This window comes from Danio rerio, chromosome 7 (assembly GCF_052040795.2).
Source record: "Danio rerio strain M-AB ecotype USA chromosome 7, GRCz13ab, whole genome shotgun sequence".
NCBI classification, from domain to species: domain Eukaryota; kingdom Metazoa; phylum Chordata; class Actinopteri; order Cypriniformes; family Danionidae; genus Danio; species Danio rerio.
The window spans coordinates 35768288-35785141 of record NC_141027.1 but is presented as its reverse complement, the minus strand read 5'-3'; the positions used below and the strand labels follow the sequence as shown (position 1 = coordinate 35785141).

At 38.7% G+C, this 16854-nt stretch overlaps 1 long non-coding RNA gene across 45 annotated transcripts in view; it reads right to left on the bottom strand.

Annotated features, from left to right (window-relative positions):
• The window catches only part of LOC110439935 (uncharacterized), a 329391-nt gene that overhangs the window by 132268 nt on the left and 180269 nt on the right, over positions 1-16854 (bottom strand). The window contains exon 4 of one of the 45 annotated variants that reach the window (XR_015495946.1): positions 9196-11646. The exons of the other annotated variants lie outside the window; for them this stretch is intronic. This is a non-coding gene — a long non-coding RNA (uncharacterized LOC110439935). Of the gene's footprint in view, positions 1-9195; positions 11647-16854 lie in introns of those variants that run through there. 45 annotated transcript variants of the gene reach the window in all.

Below are 16854 nucleotides of genomic sequence, written 5' to 3'. Positions count from 1 at the left end.
AATGTAAAACCTGTCCAAACAAATAGTATGGACATCAGTGATTACAGCTTCCCATCTTCCCATCTTTCTGGGGGGGTTTATGTTCAACAGAAGACAGTAAATCAGCAAATGATGACAGTCTTTTTAAGGCAATCTCTTTAAGGCAAATATGTAAGTTTTATACATAATTGAGGGTTGCTTTTTAGTGATCATGAGTAATACATTCAAGAGTATTTAACATTTTAATACAAGCTACTTAAAAATTAAAGTAATTTTACATGCACTAATAAATTCAAATAAAATTATTCCTCGTCAATGCATTAGTATGACTGAAATAACACACTGCATCATAGTTTTTACTTTTTTATTATAAAATGAAGATAAATGCAGTAGTACCGTGGGGGAAAAAATCATTCAAAACTTAACCTCTGATTAGTTGGGGTTGGATTAGTTGAAGTTGGGGTTTCCGCCTAAATTTTGCCAACCCAAATTAAAAAGCTTACCAAATCCACATGCAGAGGTGTAAAGGCAAAAGTTGGTATAATTGTAAAGAAAAAAAAACCCTTTTTCATGATTAAAATAATTGCATTTGTTGTCTGTTAACCATTGTAATAAACCATTCCAACAAAAGAGGCGCTTTTCTTTTTTTGTAAAGTCAAATTTAAAAGTGCACTTTTTAGGTTCTGTGTGGTCTAGGTTGCTATAATTAATTTTAGTGGTTCCTGCACTGTACATGTCAGTAATCATAGAAAAAAGAAAAATGTCTCGATCATAATCTATGCAAAAGTTATTCTATTCCAACGGATGAGAGAACGGAACCACTTATGGGGGTATTGGGCCAGTATGGATCTTTCAAATTTAAAGAATGTGGAAATAAATGACGTCAAGGACCCGGTACCAGAGCTTGTTACAGTTTTTAAGTGTTTAACTATTCATGCATTCATTTTCTTTTCGGCTTAGTCCCTTTATTAATCTGGGGTCGCCACATTAATGGGAAACACCCATACACTCTCATTCACACACATACACTACAGAAAATTTAGCTTACCCAATTCACCTATACCACGTGTCTTTGGACTTGTGGGGGAAACCTAGAGGAAACCCACATGAACATGGAGAGAACATGCAAGCTCCACAGCCGAGGCTCGAACCAGCGACCTTCTTGCTGTGAGGTGACAGCTCAACCTACTGCGCCACAGTGTCACCCCAGTGCTTTACTATTTTTTACTATTATAGTGCAGAGTATTAAGTTAAGACTGTTTTAAAAAGCAAGGATTGTTTGGCACCGAATGGAGCTAAAATGTGGAAATAGCAGGCAATACGGTTTCTGAATGCATTATGAGGGTTAACAAAATAATTAAAAAGGGGGAAGAATCCACGCAAGACTGAAAAAGTTTCATCCTCTGCTGCTCGCTGAGAACATATTACTCTAGGGATTGTGCACACTGAACGGGGAACTTCATCATTTGAAAAAGTTTTGTGTATAAACAAGGGGGTTTAAAAAGTGAGGAGACAGGATCGGGAGTCAATGCATGCTTAATGCAGCTCCATCTCTTCTCCTTTAAAATACAGCAATGTCAAGTCTTGCTCTGCACGGCTATACATGTGTCTGTACAAGCCAAAGCCTGGTATCAAACAAAAAAAAGTTGATTCATAGCAGAAGTTCTACCTGTTAGGGCTGTGCGGCGTCTCGTAAACAACTTACAGAATCAGAACTTTAAAAAGTGGCCATGCCTTTCGACAGCAACAAACTCTGAAGTGGAATTTTTTTCGCCGGTGTCTTCTCTCCTCTTCTCTGTCTATGTCTTTATTGTTGCTTGATATGTCACCACTGTCTACACTCTCTTGCTTCACATGCTTTCCTTTAGATTTTCTCCGCCATAAATTATTCACCATCCGGTGTCTTTTCTCACTACCTGCACCTCCATTGTCTAGGTACCCATCCAGGCTTCTGAAAGGCCTTTTGCTTTGAGACAGAGTTTGTGAAAGGGAAAGTTAGAGCAGCGATGACAACCACCTTCTAAGCAGCAGTACTTGCAAAAGATATCCTGCACTACCTTGCACATCCAAGCAGAGTCTGGAAAAGATAAATAAAGAAATAAATAAAGCCAATGTATTATTTAAGATCACTATCCAAATACGGCCTTAAATAACAATTGCACAACAACACAGCATACAAATTAAATGCGGCGTTTTTATTTCGGGTGGCGTTCGTCACATTTGTAGCCGTAGTATAAATAAGGTGACAAGCGCGCTACAGAGCATTGTGTGTTGCACAAGATTCCCTCCAGTGAGGGAGACAGAGGGTGTCTATGTAAATCGCCATATGAAACTGCATATGATTACTGTCCAGACACCGGAGAGGTGACCTGATCCCAATTAATCACAGAAACCCAGAGAGAACTGTCAAGTCTCATCTTCATCTCCCTGTCACAGTTCCATTCCATCTCTCTCTCTCTCTCTCACATCCTCCCCTCCCTGCCTTCACGCTCACCTTTATGAAAACCCTCTGTTTGACAGATTGCCGGGTACCAGGCCTCCCTTCCCCCTGCTTTCCCCTTATCGAGCAGTGACAGCGGGGGTTCGGGTGGTAGGCATCCCTGGGAGGGTCTGGAACAATGCTGGAGCCCGAACTCACACCCACATTCCCCTTCAAAGACACTTCGGCGGCCATGCTGAGGAGCCAGTGAACTAACACAGCGATGAGATCAAGTGAGAGCTTTCAAGAGAAGCCTCTTATTTATTCTGTCTGTGGCACAGCGATTCTTCCTCCCCTCTTTTCCAGCACTCAGATCCTCATGCGATAAAGGAAGACAAGCCAAAGTACTGAAGCTCGCGCACTTCCTCTCCCAGCTCCCCTTTATCTGATACCAGCCTACCCATCTCTGTCTTGCTTGCTGTCTTTTTTTTTTTTGCTACTGCATTTTCTTTTCCGCTCACTTGCTATCTATTAGCTTTCAGAGTTATTGTTTCTAATAAGAACGGAACTTCTGCTATATGCATTTCTTCAAAACAGGGTGAATTGTGAGGGAGGACAGTGCAAAACATTATAGAAAAACAAAAACCTTTGAGGGAAAACAATCAATATACATTTTTTCATGCAAATTCCTATAGAATACTAAGAATATATAAAGAACATAATAATGCCTAATTGACTCCTTGCCAGAAATGTATGGCAAATTATGCTTTCTAAAAAAGCCTTATAGTATAGTTACAGCAGATTAATGATGGTGAATTGTACATGTAAATGTTCTTGTACAGCAATTGCAACACTGGCAAAATGTTGGGCCATATACAAAACTATGTGTACTCTGGTCATAAAATTCTTAATATAAGTGAGAATGAACAGAGTTTAATGATCTGAAAGGCACTGAAATTTTACAGAAGAAATATTTGTATGAATCTGGAAAAGTGGTTAAAACTCACTAAAAGGTGACATTCCAGGGACATATCCCAAAACAGACCCCATCAGTTTGTAACTGGGCTTACATGCAATTTTTAACAGTTCTTTATGATTGTGTCTTGTCAGATTGTACGAACATGATTTCCATGTCACCTTATAAGGTCTCAATTGTCATATTATCAGACTTTACGGCAACAAGATCCAGAAGACCCCAAGACATGCACACGACATCATCAAAAAACACAAAAGTCATACAAGTTATATTAATAAAGCAATACAAAGTCCATGTTTTAGATTAAGGGATCTCACCTGAAATTTTCCTTAAAACTTCTATTGGTTGTTTGTTTGACAATGGCGCAGTTGAAGTCAGACTGCTGGAAAGTGTCTCAAATCTTCTGAAAATTACAAAATTTTGTTGGAGATTTTAAGCAAGTATTGTACTAACCTTTTTAGCTTTTTTATTTTTTATTTTATTTGTCTCAGACGACCAAATTGTGCACAATTGCACAGTGCAAGCCTAGCTTAAGACAAATAATTATTTATTCGGTAAAGCTAAAAGCTGTGTTGGATTTGATGCAGCACAGCACAGACCACTTGGCATCTGACTTAAACCAATGCATTTCAACTAGAAGTTTTGTCTGATTGGAAAAGTGCAAAAACCATGTCAGTAAGGTGTACGGTGTAAAATTACCTCGAGAACATTTTATGTAAGCAGCCAACTGGCTTATTCCGCACAACTTTTCAGAACGGCTGCACAAGCTTTCATTCATGTTGGCTGTTTCTCAATTTTAAGAACGCAGAGAACTGACTTGAGTTCTTGTGAAGACAGGTCTTGCCAAGTTACCTTGGAAGACTAACTCGGGAGACCGCAAGAACAGAGAATGCGTACTGTAAAAAATGAGATGCTGAAATTTTCACTGAGTCTTCCTGATGGTCATATGGCCTTCACACGTTTTTAATGGAAAATGATTTAATCTTTACAAGATTCATACAACGATTTATTGTTTTTCCCCTTATCAAAATATATACTTCATATAAAAACCTTTACTTTGCACAATACAAACAAAAATTTCGGCAAATAAACACCCTTAATGTGCCTTTATTAAGATTTTTATGGCAATGTTTACTTTCAGCATCTCAGTTAAGGAAACTCCTGAGATAAATAAGTTATATCTCTGAACTTTAATAATGAATAAATATAAAATGCGGCACTTCCCACCTTTTTTATTTAGCCGCAATAAGTTCTGGGACTTCTCGAGCGAGCTTTGTGCTCAAGTTTGCATCGACGTATCCTCAATATCTAGAACACATCAGGTAACATTCAAGCGTCCTCCATTCTTGTGGTCTTGAGTTTTGGAACTGAACTTTGGCAGTTGATGTTAACGTTACACGAGAACATGAGAAGATTGCTGAACAACTCATATTGAAAAACAGCCATGGTTTAATATCTGATACTAACGGTTTCCCAACAGAAATTATACTGACTATAAGTTACATTGCAAGTACATGAAAACCTAGTCTACTAACCCAAGCATTAACTTAAAAGTCTGCTAATATTCCAAAAATAGTAGTAGTTACGTAATGTGTGTTTAGCTTAAGATTTAGCCTTTATGTTCCAGAATGTAAAATACAAAATGTAAAACATGAGCACACAATAAGGAATATAAAAAACTCCCCATATTGTATTACTGATATACCCACTTATGCTAATTATACCAATCATCCTGTCAAGGCATTGAATGATGTCACATTTCAGTCATCTGTCCATTTCTTTGCTTGCAATCGAAAGAAAAAAAAAGTTTAGCATAAAATGACAAAGAATGGACTCAAGATGGAAGATGATCTCATTTAATGCCATTCTTTCCCTTCAACACAGGCCTAATGAGCGCCATCTGTCTGTGCTATCATTTTCGGTGCAGTGACATGTATTCCCCAGTTCTTTACATTCTTGATTTTAGTCAAGATCAAAATAGCTCAAACGTGGATGAAAGTGGCATTCGACATATAAAAGTCACGCCTTAGCTTTGTCTTGATTTAACGTGATATCACCATTTGGGTATTCCCTTTGAAATCGGAGAACTGGCATCTGCAGAAATCACAGAGGAAGTCAGGAGACTGCATATCACATGCTGTTATATCTCCATTGCTCGAGCAGCTGTTCATAAGACTTTTATCCCAAACTACTTCCATCTCTTCAATTGTTCCCCATGTAACTTGGCGCAGCCAGCCAACTCCACCCTCAAGACATGTTGAGTTAATATTGTAAAAAACGTGTGTTTTTTTTTTCGTCTGTTGTCGCTGTTGACTCGCAGAGTACATTTTACTGTGTCACCTTTTGTTACAGCAAAACCAAAAGATAGAAGACAAATTTCAAGTACTTTTTGTACACCTCGACTCAATTAACTGGAACACAGAGTTTAACTGTCACCATTTGAGAAGGAAACTGCTCTTGATAGCAGGCCTGCTCTCCACCCTCAGTCCTGCCTACAGTGGCAGAGTGTCTGGATCCCTCTCCGGCACTTATACAGCGTCTCGTTAGTGGTTGTGTCAGTCTATGATCTCAGTAATGATGAGGCTGTAAAAGTGCCAGAGTTAGCCCAGGCTCCACAGGGCCCGAGGGCCAAAGGGTGACTAAGGGGGAGGAGATCCCATATTAGGAGGCGTGTCCCTGGGGAGGGAGACTGGTGCGGCTCCTCCTTCCCTCCAGAGCTCCAGAGGCACAGTCCCTAATGGAACCAGAGACCCGATTCTCTACAGCTTCTGTTAGCTTCTTCACCCAAGCCATGCAAATATTGTAAAAATAATTTAAGGCCTATTGCTTTGGTAATGAGCCCCCAAGTGAATTCCAGCACTTAAACTGACTCTCTACGCATCAGGTGAAATCTTGTCAAACCAATGCTCAGAGGACGTTTGTTGTAGAGAAGAGGGGTGAAGAAACAACAAAATCTGCATTTTTATAGAATTTTTTTCCTTGTCTTCTTACCAGTCTTTACCAAACTGTGTGAGCTGTCCTACTTCTGCTTGTATTCTTGGTTTTGAGCTTTTGCTTTGGCTGTGTTTTGAAATCACAATGAACAGTGGCAGGGGGGGTGAAAGAACACTGAAGATGCACAAACACAAGATTCTAATTCTACTAGTTGAAGATCATTCTCGTTTTACCAAAAACAAAAGCTAATGGTATGGTATTTATGCAAGTTAATCATCTCAAAATTACTATTATAAAGCTCATTTGAGTTTTCTCTTTTTGGAATGTGTTAGCTTATCTTGCAAATAGCACTGATGCAAAAAAAAAAAAAAAAAAGTTAGAGCAATAGTTAAAGCATTAGCTAACGTAAATAAAGTATGAACAACACATCTCTTAAGCAGTACTTAACCTTTATCAATGTTAACTAAACTTATGTTTATGTGTTAATGTATTAGGTAGCATATTAGGTTATGCATTAGGTAGCATGAACCTATAATTAACATAAGTCAGTAACATAACATTAATGTTTCAATAGTGTTACAATAAGTTACCAATTCTCTTAACTAATGCTACATCAATAAAAAATCATGAGTCCACAAACATGAAAGTTGAAGCTGGTTTCCACCTCAGTGGACAGTGTCCATTTAAAACTGATTTGTTTTAAATGTTAAAGAATTGTTTATTTCATATGAAGCTTCCTGACTATTACAAACGTGTTTCATGAGTGAAAAGTCAAGAGCCATACCCAGCCCAAGGTGCAGTGCAAAGCTATGCAGCTGTCCTGGCACTGACTGGAATTACAACTATCCAAAACAATCATGGCAAGACTACAATACTAACCATACGATCCAACAACATTCTGAGAGTCTGGCACTTAATTAGCGGATGGCCAGACTATCACTATCCAGAATACCGGACCCAGCAGCCAGACAATGAGGAGGCAAATTAAACAAAAGGCCAGACGGTGACTGTGCATGTAACTGTAATCAGCAGCTCTAAGTCCCCGGCCGTCAACTTACCAACCAGCACCCTTACAAAACCATTACTGAACAGCCATTCTAATTTGAACAGTGAGCCAGACAAAGTGGGCAATACAGAAAGAGGAATTACCCAAAGGCACGCGCCTGTCTGCATGTCATGTGAGACAACCAATTAAAATCACTTATTGCCAGAGTAATATCCTGCGCTATAGTGGTAGAAGAAAACAGCTTTGGGAGGATTATCTCTGCCGTAACCTGATCTCATTCACTCAGCCTCAAATCTCAGCCTCGCTGCTGCAGACTGTGAGAGTCCTGGACTTCGGCTGACACGCTGCCCAAAGTTTGGAGGAGCCACAATGGCTGGGAGAGACCCAAACTAGGTCGGAGAGGACAAATGGGCACTCACGCTTCCCTACACACAAAAAATGTTTCCATTCAAACTGGATCAAAATCTTTGTATGTGAGAGTAGTAGTGCTGCGTGATTGATAATTCAAAGATAGTGATTTTAATTCAAACACACACACATGATCTTACTTCGAAATTACAAATATGATCACATAAGACAGTAAATCTGCATTCGCACTTGTTCATGACAGAACAGATGTCATGAATGGGTTTGAAATAGATTCTAGAACTGCACGATTAATCAAAGGTGATTTTCATGAGCATCTTGTCAGTTAACCCGGTTCTTAATTTGATGTATATTTCCAGATCATTCATTCATTCATTCATTCATTCATTCATTCATTTTCCTTTGACTTAGTCTTTATTTCAGAGGTCACTACAGCGGAATGAACCACCAACTATTCCAGTATATGTTTTGCGCAGGGGATGCCCTTTCAACCACAACCCAGTATTTGGAAACACCCATACAGACTCATTAAAACACACACACACACACTCATACACTATGGACAATTTAGCTTACCCGTTTCACCTACACCTGTGGACTTTTCACCTGTCTGTGGACTATGGGGGAGCACCCAGAGGAATCCCACGCTAACACAGGGAGAACATGCAAACTCCAGGACTCAAATCAGCAATCTTCTTGCTGTGAGACGACAGTGCTAACCACTGAACCACCATGCTGCTCAACCTTCTTTCAGATGGAGCAGAATTTACTACACAGAGCTGGAATTCACTGACAAGCTACAATTTTATCAGTGTGATTTTGAAATCAAAGATAATCATTCTGCGATTTGGCAGCTGTTCATGTCACTTCTTGGTGATCTATGGTTCTGTGTTGTTGTTGCTACATCTGAAAGTATGTAAAAATATCACATTTAACAACAGGTTGCTACTCAAAACTCACCCTACCTCACTCAAGTGTTTGAAATAAATCGTTCCGTGAGATGATGTTGTAGTCAAATGATTATTAGTCACATTGAATCAATAAAAGCAGTTAAATTCTTGACTCTGTTGTATTTTCTGAATCTCTTTTTTGCTGATTGCAGTTTTCACACAAGATCACCATCTGCTTTGTAGAAGATTTACTAATCACAGTGCTTCCCTGTCAATATGTGCATGACAATAACAGCTTTTGCTAAATTGTTTTTTGAATTTTGATTTAATTTCAATTTATTCTGCAGCCCTAACAGCCTCACAAACTTCACAAACTCTTAAAGCCAGACGTTTGTGCTATCAAATATAAAGGGCTATAATATCAACAACACAGCAAAATGCTGTACAATTTACTCCGTTTAGATTTAGATTAGATTATTAGTTTAGATTATTTGGTCCCTCCCTAAATTTGGAAACTGGTACCTGGTAACCAAATGGGTCAAAATTACATAATGCATATATGCATACCTATTCAAAACTGTTCTGCCTACAAAACCACACAAGAAAAAAGTATTTCAAATCAACATTTGTGGCATTTCTTTACTTGGTGTCCATTTGGAGTCTCCAATTGACATTTTTTAAAATAAAAATTATAAAAAAACTGCCTGGACTTTTTGTGAATAAAAAGTTTGATAAAAACCTTTTCTTAAAGCAATGTTACAAATTTTGTTGTCAAATTGAAATTCTGTTTTTGCTACAATCATATCATAAAATACAGAAAACTGCTAATTTACAAATATTTATTACAGTGTGCAACAATAAAATGTAGATGTTGTTTCATAATTTCGAATATACCAACAGCCTTGCCACTGAACTTCAATCATGTGAAGTGTTATTATTGTTGCTGAACTCGTTGCTTTTGTTTGCCAGTTCTGAGAACAAGAAGGCAGGAAACGTGCTCAGCTGTTGTTTCCTCACTGCATTGAAATTTAAACATCTTTTTTGATTTTGTATTACATTTAAACAACTAAATTAATGTTAAGTCTGGCATTTAACTAACTCTGATTTTAAACTAAGCATTACACGGTCTCTGTTGGTCAACCTACTGTACCTCAAAATTAGGTGCCGCCACACCCACATGTGACATTTCACAAAAGGGTTTTCTTATATAACAGCAAAAAATTAACAAGAACATTCCACTAATCTGGTCTGTTCAGGATTGTGTGAGAATTTTGATCTCTAACTTTCATAAAGAAACATAAATTCTCAATTTATCCAGAATCATGCACCCCTAAAGAGTAGAACAACTCTAGTCAGGACTGATCCAATCCATGGTTCTTATCCATAAAACACGAGCATAACTAATTTCTGTGTAAAGTATGCGTAAAACTATGCTTACATAAAACGAAGCTTTCGATTCAAGAGGGAAAATTTATGTGCAGATGGATTTGTGAGCGATTTATGCAGGAATTCATCCCACTCATGTTTCATATGTGTTAATAAGCAAAATGGGTCCACAGGTGCTGCTGTGACATCTGTGCTCTGTACGATAATGCAATAACTGTCCGGTATAAAGAGCAGGTGCTGAGTGAGTGCCTGTCTAATCATGCTATTTTTACGGGCTTCAGACTTTACCCACACATGTCCCATCATAAGCTTAATTCACCACAGCTCCATGTTCTCCCGTGTGAAGGACTTTTCATTGACCACAGCAAAAAAATACTTTCGAGGCCCAGTTAAATAATAAAACACATTAAATAGAACTCAAAGGTTAAGCATGTACAATGCCTCTGAGATCATCCCCGGCTTTAAAAAGCATTTAGGATCATATGTTTAAGGGGCCATAAAATGACATCATCTGTCCAGCAGGAGCAGCAAGTGTCAGCAGCGTTTATTCTCTCTCTCTCAGTGTAATCAAAGCAGACCGCTGATCCACCCTGTCAACTTCAGCCAGTTTGTGGCTTTCCCTAGCTGCTAACCATAGGAGAGCCATGAGTGACAGCAAAGGCTTGCCATCTACAGTACCTACTTGCGGCCGCATGTTATTTAAAAAAACTCACATTAATTCTCCCCAATGGAGAACGCCACAAAGAAACCATCATTGGACGACCCAAAACCCCAAGTGGCTACGCCGGTTTAGTCTAAGTTTGAACTGGCACCGAAGAGCGTACTTTCCCGCTCTTTTCCTAGTACGCATGCCAAGCTACACACACATACACAAAAACTGGGTTCTCAAGAGGCTGACGGCTGATGTTTAGATGTATTTAATCTGTCCCGAACATGGAGCGACGTGAGGAAATCAGTATTGTCAAGTTGTTGTGGCAAGTGGTGAGGTTGAATCAGTCAACACAGACTCTCCACACTGTAATTATACACTGCCACTGTGGATTGAGACACCATGTTTTTCTTAATTAGCACATTGTTTGAATTCCTAGACCATTCTTACGGCGCATACCATTGGAGAAATGTTTGAAATTTATGAATATGTTCAACTCCAGCCAAACTGAGAAGAACGTGTCTTTTATTTTGGCGGTCGGATGGTCATGGGACTATATAAACACCATATTGCTATCCATCTGTGCATAAAACACACAGTTCGTATAACACTGAAGTCAGAAACATACAAATCCGGCGGACCTCTTTTCTCTCCCATCTTCTACTGTCAGAACAACTGCTTGGCAGGCCATCGCTGGCAGCAAAAGCTTGGCTCGGACCCATCTGGAGGCAGGCAGGCAGGCCGCACATTCTCTGGGTATAGAGCTAATGAGGCCTGCTGATGGACCAGCCGTGGTCACGCTGGTGTGGGTTACAAATATAAAGCCCTGGGCTGTACGAATCCTCCATGTTGTGAAGTAATTCTTTGGACTGTGGGAATGTAATGCTAAAGGCTCGGGCCAGGACAGACACACAATGTCCTGATGTGCTCAAAAAGCTGTCTGTGCTTTTGGAGCCTGATGAAGCACATGAAGACAGAGTTTGAGCATGGCCAGGGATGGTGAAGGTTGGCATGTCAGCCGTGGAGCGATGAGGCAGGATTCTGGAATAAAGAAGAGACAGGGCAGAGCTTCAGCTGGATGGCTGTGTTTTGGCTTTTGGGATGAGGGAGACTAGAACAGGCAGTGCAAGCCTAGCCTTGGAATGGCTACAATGGATAAAAGGGCCATGACAAGCCCCTGTCTGGATGAGAAGTGTTCGAGTAGGTCAGCCAATGTTTGACTTCCTGCAGTCTCTAGCTAGTTTGTTAGTTAGTTCTGAAATCATTACGCATACATTACATCATAAAAATACTTTTTCATGTAATTAAATTATTAAACCACAATCAAGGCACATAAATTATAGGGTGCACCACCATAAATATGAAAGGAAGCAAATAAATAAATAAAAAGTACAAAAACACCAAAATAAGTAAATAAAGCCAGTTAGCTCCGCCTTTTTAAGTGTCAAGGTCATAATAGTTTTAGATTTTTTATTCGAAAACTTTTTATTTAATTGTGACTTATTGTTTTTAAATTCAGTTTTAACTAGTTTTTAGAGGCAGTTTTTTTATTACTTTCTATATTTTAAAATGGCTTAGTTTTAGTTTAGTTTTTATCAGTTTCAGTATTAGTTTTTTTAAATATTTGTTAGGTGCAAGATTGAAAATCATCAGATGAAAAATTGTATAATAAAAACTCAACCAAATATAAATTTTTGCATACATACACTACCATCGGCCCATCCTCAAATTCAAATACAACAGCCTACAAGATAGCAGCCCTAAGTACGATATGTGCATGTGCGAGGATGCTTCTCAGGTTAGATACACAGTAGTAAATTTGGATCTTTAATGCAAACCGGTTCTTTTGTGCCAATCCTTCCATGTTTGGACTCAACAAATCAAAAGTTGGATGGATGGATGGATGGATGGATGGATGGATGGATGGATGGATGGATGGATGGATGGATGGATGGATGGATGGATGGATGGATGGATGGATGGATGGATGGATGGATGGATGGATGGATGGATGGATGGATGGATGGATGGATGGATGGATGGATGGATGGATGGATGGATGGATGGATGGATGGATGGATGGATGGATGGATGGATGGATGGATGGATGGATGGATGGATGGATGGATGGATAGATAGATAGATAGATAGATAGATAGATAGATAGATAGATAGATAGATAGATAGATAGATAGATAGATAGATAGATAGATAGATAGATAGATAGATAGATAGATAGATAGATAGATAGATAGATGTAAACTTTTGGTGTAAAAATAAGTGGTTGTTGTAGTTTTTGAGATATAGCTCATGTGAAAATGTCCTTAACTAGCTCCATATCTGCCCTATAATATGTGATGGCTTCATCAGATGTAGTTTTGTGCTTTGCATTTCTTTGATTTTATTTCCAGTTTTCTTTTTCTGATGAAAAGAAATATATTTTACTCAGCAAAATCAAAAAGTAGAAATGTAAAAATCCTGTCATTCACTTTTTTGCACTAGTAAAAATATTTAAAATATTATTTATAAAATTTTGTACAATTGTAAATATTAATGACATGTCAGTCTTCAAGTTAATAAAATGAATTGTTTACCAAATAATGAAAAAAAAAGATGCTGATTTCCCTCACTGTCTTCCTACTTCACATCTCTCTGTAGGGCTGACTGGTGCTGCGTGTATGTGATGCGTTTTCACCCAGACTTAGCCTTATAATACTGCCAGCTGTGCTATGCAGTGCTGCCATGCCAGTCTTGCCAGGGCATACAAGCGGGGGGTGGGGTGGGGTATAAAGACAACCCCCTTCTACCACCCCCCTAACATACCACCATCCCCACCATGGGGTATGTGTTGGGGGGTTGTTGTGGGGGGCCTGTGTGCCAGGGCTGCCCTCTGGTGTCGAGGAAGAAGAGAATGAGTTTAACAGTGGGGAAGGGCAAATCTGGCAACACGGCCTCTCTCAGTTAAACAGATAATTGGCCTTATTGATGTATAAAAGATGCCCCACTGTGCCTCCAGAATCTCCATTAGGGCTGAAAAGTCTAAATAGTTTATGAGCTGCTTCTGAATACAGAAATAGAAAGATTAATCTTCTCCCACAGTGTGCTACGGATGTGTGTGTGTGTGTGTTTGTACCTTTTTTCCCACTCTGTGTTCTCTAACACAAATATAGCTTGAGGGATTAATTGCATAAAATATCCAGCAATGATGAAAAGCATGAGCATAACAGACTAAAGCGAGGTTAATGAAGATAGTCATACGCTCGTCCAGAAAAAGTGTCTTTGATTTGGATTTAGAGATGACGCTGAAGAAAAAAGAAGTGAAGATATTCAGAGAGCATTTAGTATTTACATGTTATTGTGTTTTATGTTGTTGTTTCAGATAAAAAGTTTAGAAATGAACACTGAGACTTGAGAAATCCCCCTTTATGAGGATAATTCTAGATAAGAAGAAAGAAAAGAGGATGTATGGCTGCCACGGACATTGCAATGCATTTCCCTCCTCCCGAAGAAGCTCCATTTAAGTATTCAGGCGGCGAACTGAAGATCCTGCCACTCTCCCTCTGATCAGACTCTCTGATCCCTTTGATCAAAGCCAGTTCTATAATTTTAACTTGGGTTTAAACTTTAAAACTTCAATATGCTCTCAATAAAACCTCAGAAATGTTCTATTTCTGAGAAAAATAATGACATACCCACAACATGTAAGCGAGTTTATTGGGGGAAATCCACGGCTTCCAGTGGAGCGAGAAAAGGTATGTTAAATACAGCACGGCTGTTTTTAGAGGTCCGTGTGCATGTATTTACATTCAAATGCAGTTCTCATAATTACTCTGGGACAGACGGCGTGGGGCTCTATCAATGAGGAATGACACCTTGTTAAGTTAGGAATTCTCTTTGTGTTAGTGAGGTTTCTCTAGTTAATCTCACACCTTGCTTGATCTACAATGCTGTAATTGGGATGCAGGGAGAAAAATCCTGTCTCATTGAGCTGCGAGCAGAACAATGAAAGAAATGAATATCACACCCAGCGTTACCTTTCTAATCAATTCCGCGTGTGAGCTCTCAAAAGCAAGCTTGTACTTTTTAATGAGGACAGGGGTTTTTTGGTATCGCTATGTTTTTGACACCGATAGGATTACAAGGCCAATTAAGGAAACTTTTACTTGAGCTGAGAATATCTGTCTTTTCTTGTTGTGTTGAGGTCTGTTTGTTGTTTTTATCTTGAGGACAAAATTCTACTAAACATGTGGATGTGTACGATATGTAGCTTAGCGTGTGTGCATGCAAAGCTGCTCTGGGAAAACAGAGAAAACAAAGATGTTCGCTCTTATAGCTGGGAGTGGAACACAAAGAGAAAAGTGCTTGATTTTGGTATTTTTATCTGGATGTCCATATGACAGAGTATTGGTCTAGTCATGACCTGCCTACATAAACACACTGATGATCAGGGTCAGATCAGAAGTCACTGCATGTGTCATAGACAGACCAGCGGCCTCTTTGTCCCATCAATCACATTCAAACTGCCCTAGGCACAATGCTACTACCTTCTACAATATGGGCTACTTGTGTGTGTCTGTGTACATGTGTGTGAAGTTTTGGTGGTTTACAAGGACTTTTTTTTTGTATAATGACTCATTTGTACCCTGTCACTGTGTAATTCAAAACACTTATAACTGAAACTTAACAGAGTCTTTTCTGATTATGCTGCAGGTTTCTGGTAAGGGTTGAATTTAGGGGTACACATTTTTTACTGTATAAAATACATTACACCAATACATTACACCTGCTGTTGTTATTACTAAAGATATTAAGTTAATATAACTTGACATTACTTAAAATACCAGGTTTTGGCATCAAAACAGGTGTGTTTAACTTAGGAAGCAAAAGACTTTTAATTAATATTTTAGATTCTCTGAACTTAAGATTCTAATTTCTTTAAATGATTCACCATGTCTGTTTAAAATGATTGGTTGCGCTTAAAATTCTGCCTTGACTACTTCACTGATTGGTCGATATATGTTATGACACAAAGTGGTCATTTTGCTTATGATGCTGAATTTTGCTGAAGTGCAGCAGGACAGAGGCTCTACCTAAACCCATCTGATGAAAGAGAAAGTTAAATTAATAAGATATTTAAATGCTTACATACTTTTCTCTTAATTGATATACACACAGGGGCAACACAGTGACACTTTCACCTCACAGAAAGAATGTTGGTGGTTTGAGTCCTGGCTGGGTCAGTCGGCATTTCTGTGTATAGTTTGCATGTTCTCCCCATGTTCACGTCGGTTTCCTCCAGGTGCTCTGGTTTCCCTTACAAGTCTAAAGACATGCAGTACAGGTGAATTGGTATAAGCTTAATTGTCCGAAGTGTATGTGTGTATGTCCAGGTCCTTCAGGTTAGGAGTTGAGGGTTAAAATAACGACCCACCTCATAAAAATGGGATGTCACGAAACACCCACATGGCGCGGCTAAATATTGTTGGTATATCTAATCAATTCCATGCGTGTTCAATAAAATAGGTCAGGAGAGTTTTTTCTTCAATGTCAAAAATCTCAGTAATTTATTGGATACAAATAAATAATTTGATTCACAGAATACTGATACCCCTAATGCAATGCAAAAGTTACATTCAGGAGGTGCTGATTCATACTTTTATACGCAGCTGATATTAACAGGTGGAGTTTAGTGAAATTCGTCACTTGTCAATCGTTCTCCAGTCCTCCATTGGCCGCACCCATACATACGTCCTCTTTCTCTATTAATTCTCTGCACAACGTCAAAAGCTTGAGAAGCAATGACTTCTCAACAGCAAATTCTGTGTTCATTTTCAACCCATCTCTGCTCTTCTCTGCTCACAGGAAGTTTCGCTGCAGAGCTCAAGTTAATTTTAGACAATCGGGCCTTTGCATTTCTATCAGCTTCATCTACGTCTACAAAAATGCTTCATTACTATGCAAGGCATATCACACTCGCGAATGAGTTTGGTTAATATATATCACCTTAAGCAATACAAATAAAATTGTTTAATGAAAAGAAAAAGAGACAAAAATATGAAAATATATATTCCTTTTTCCCAACAATATCAACTTATGATATAAATGGCCCTGGAAGTAATTAAGTAAAGAATATAAAAAGCTCAAATCTGATTATTATAAATTTAGTCAGATTATTTTTCTGTCTCATTTAATGACAAATAATCATGCTGGATTACAGGTTTTAACATAGGTTTGACTAATGTCAAATGG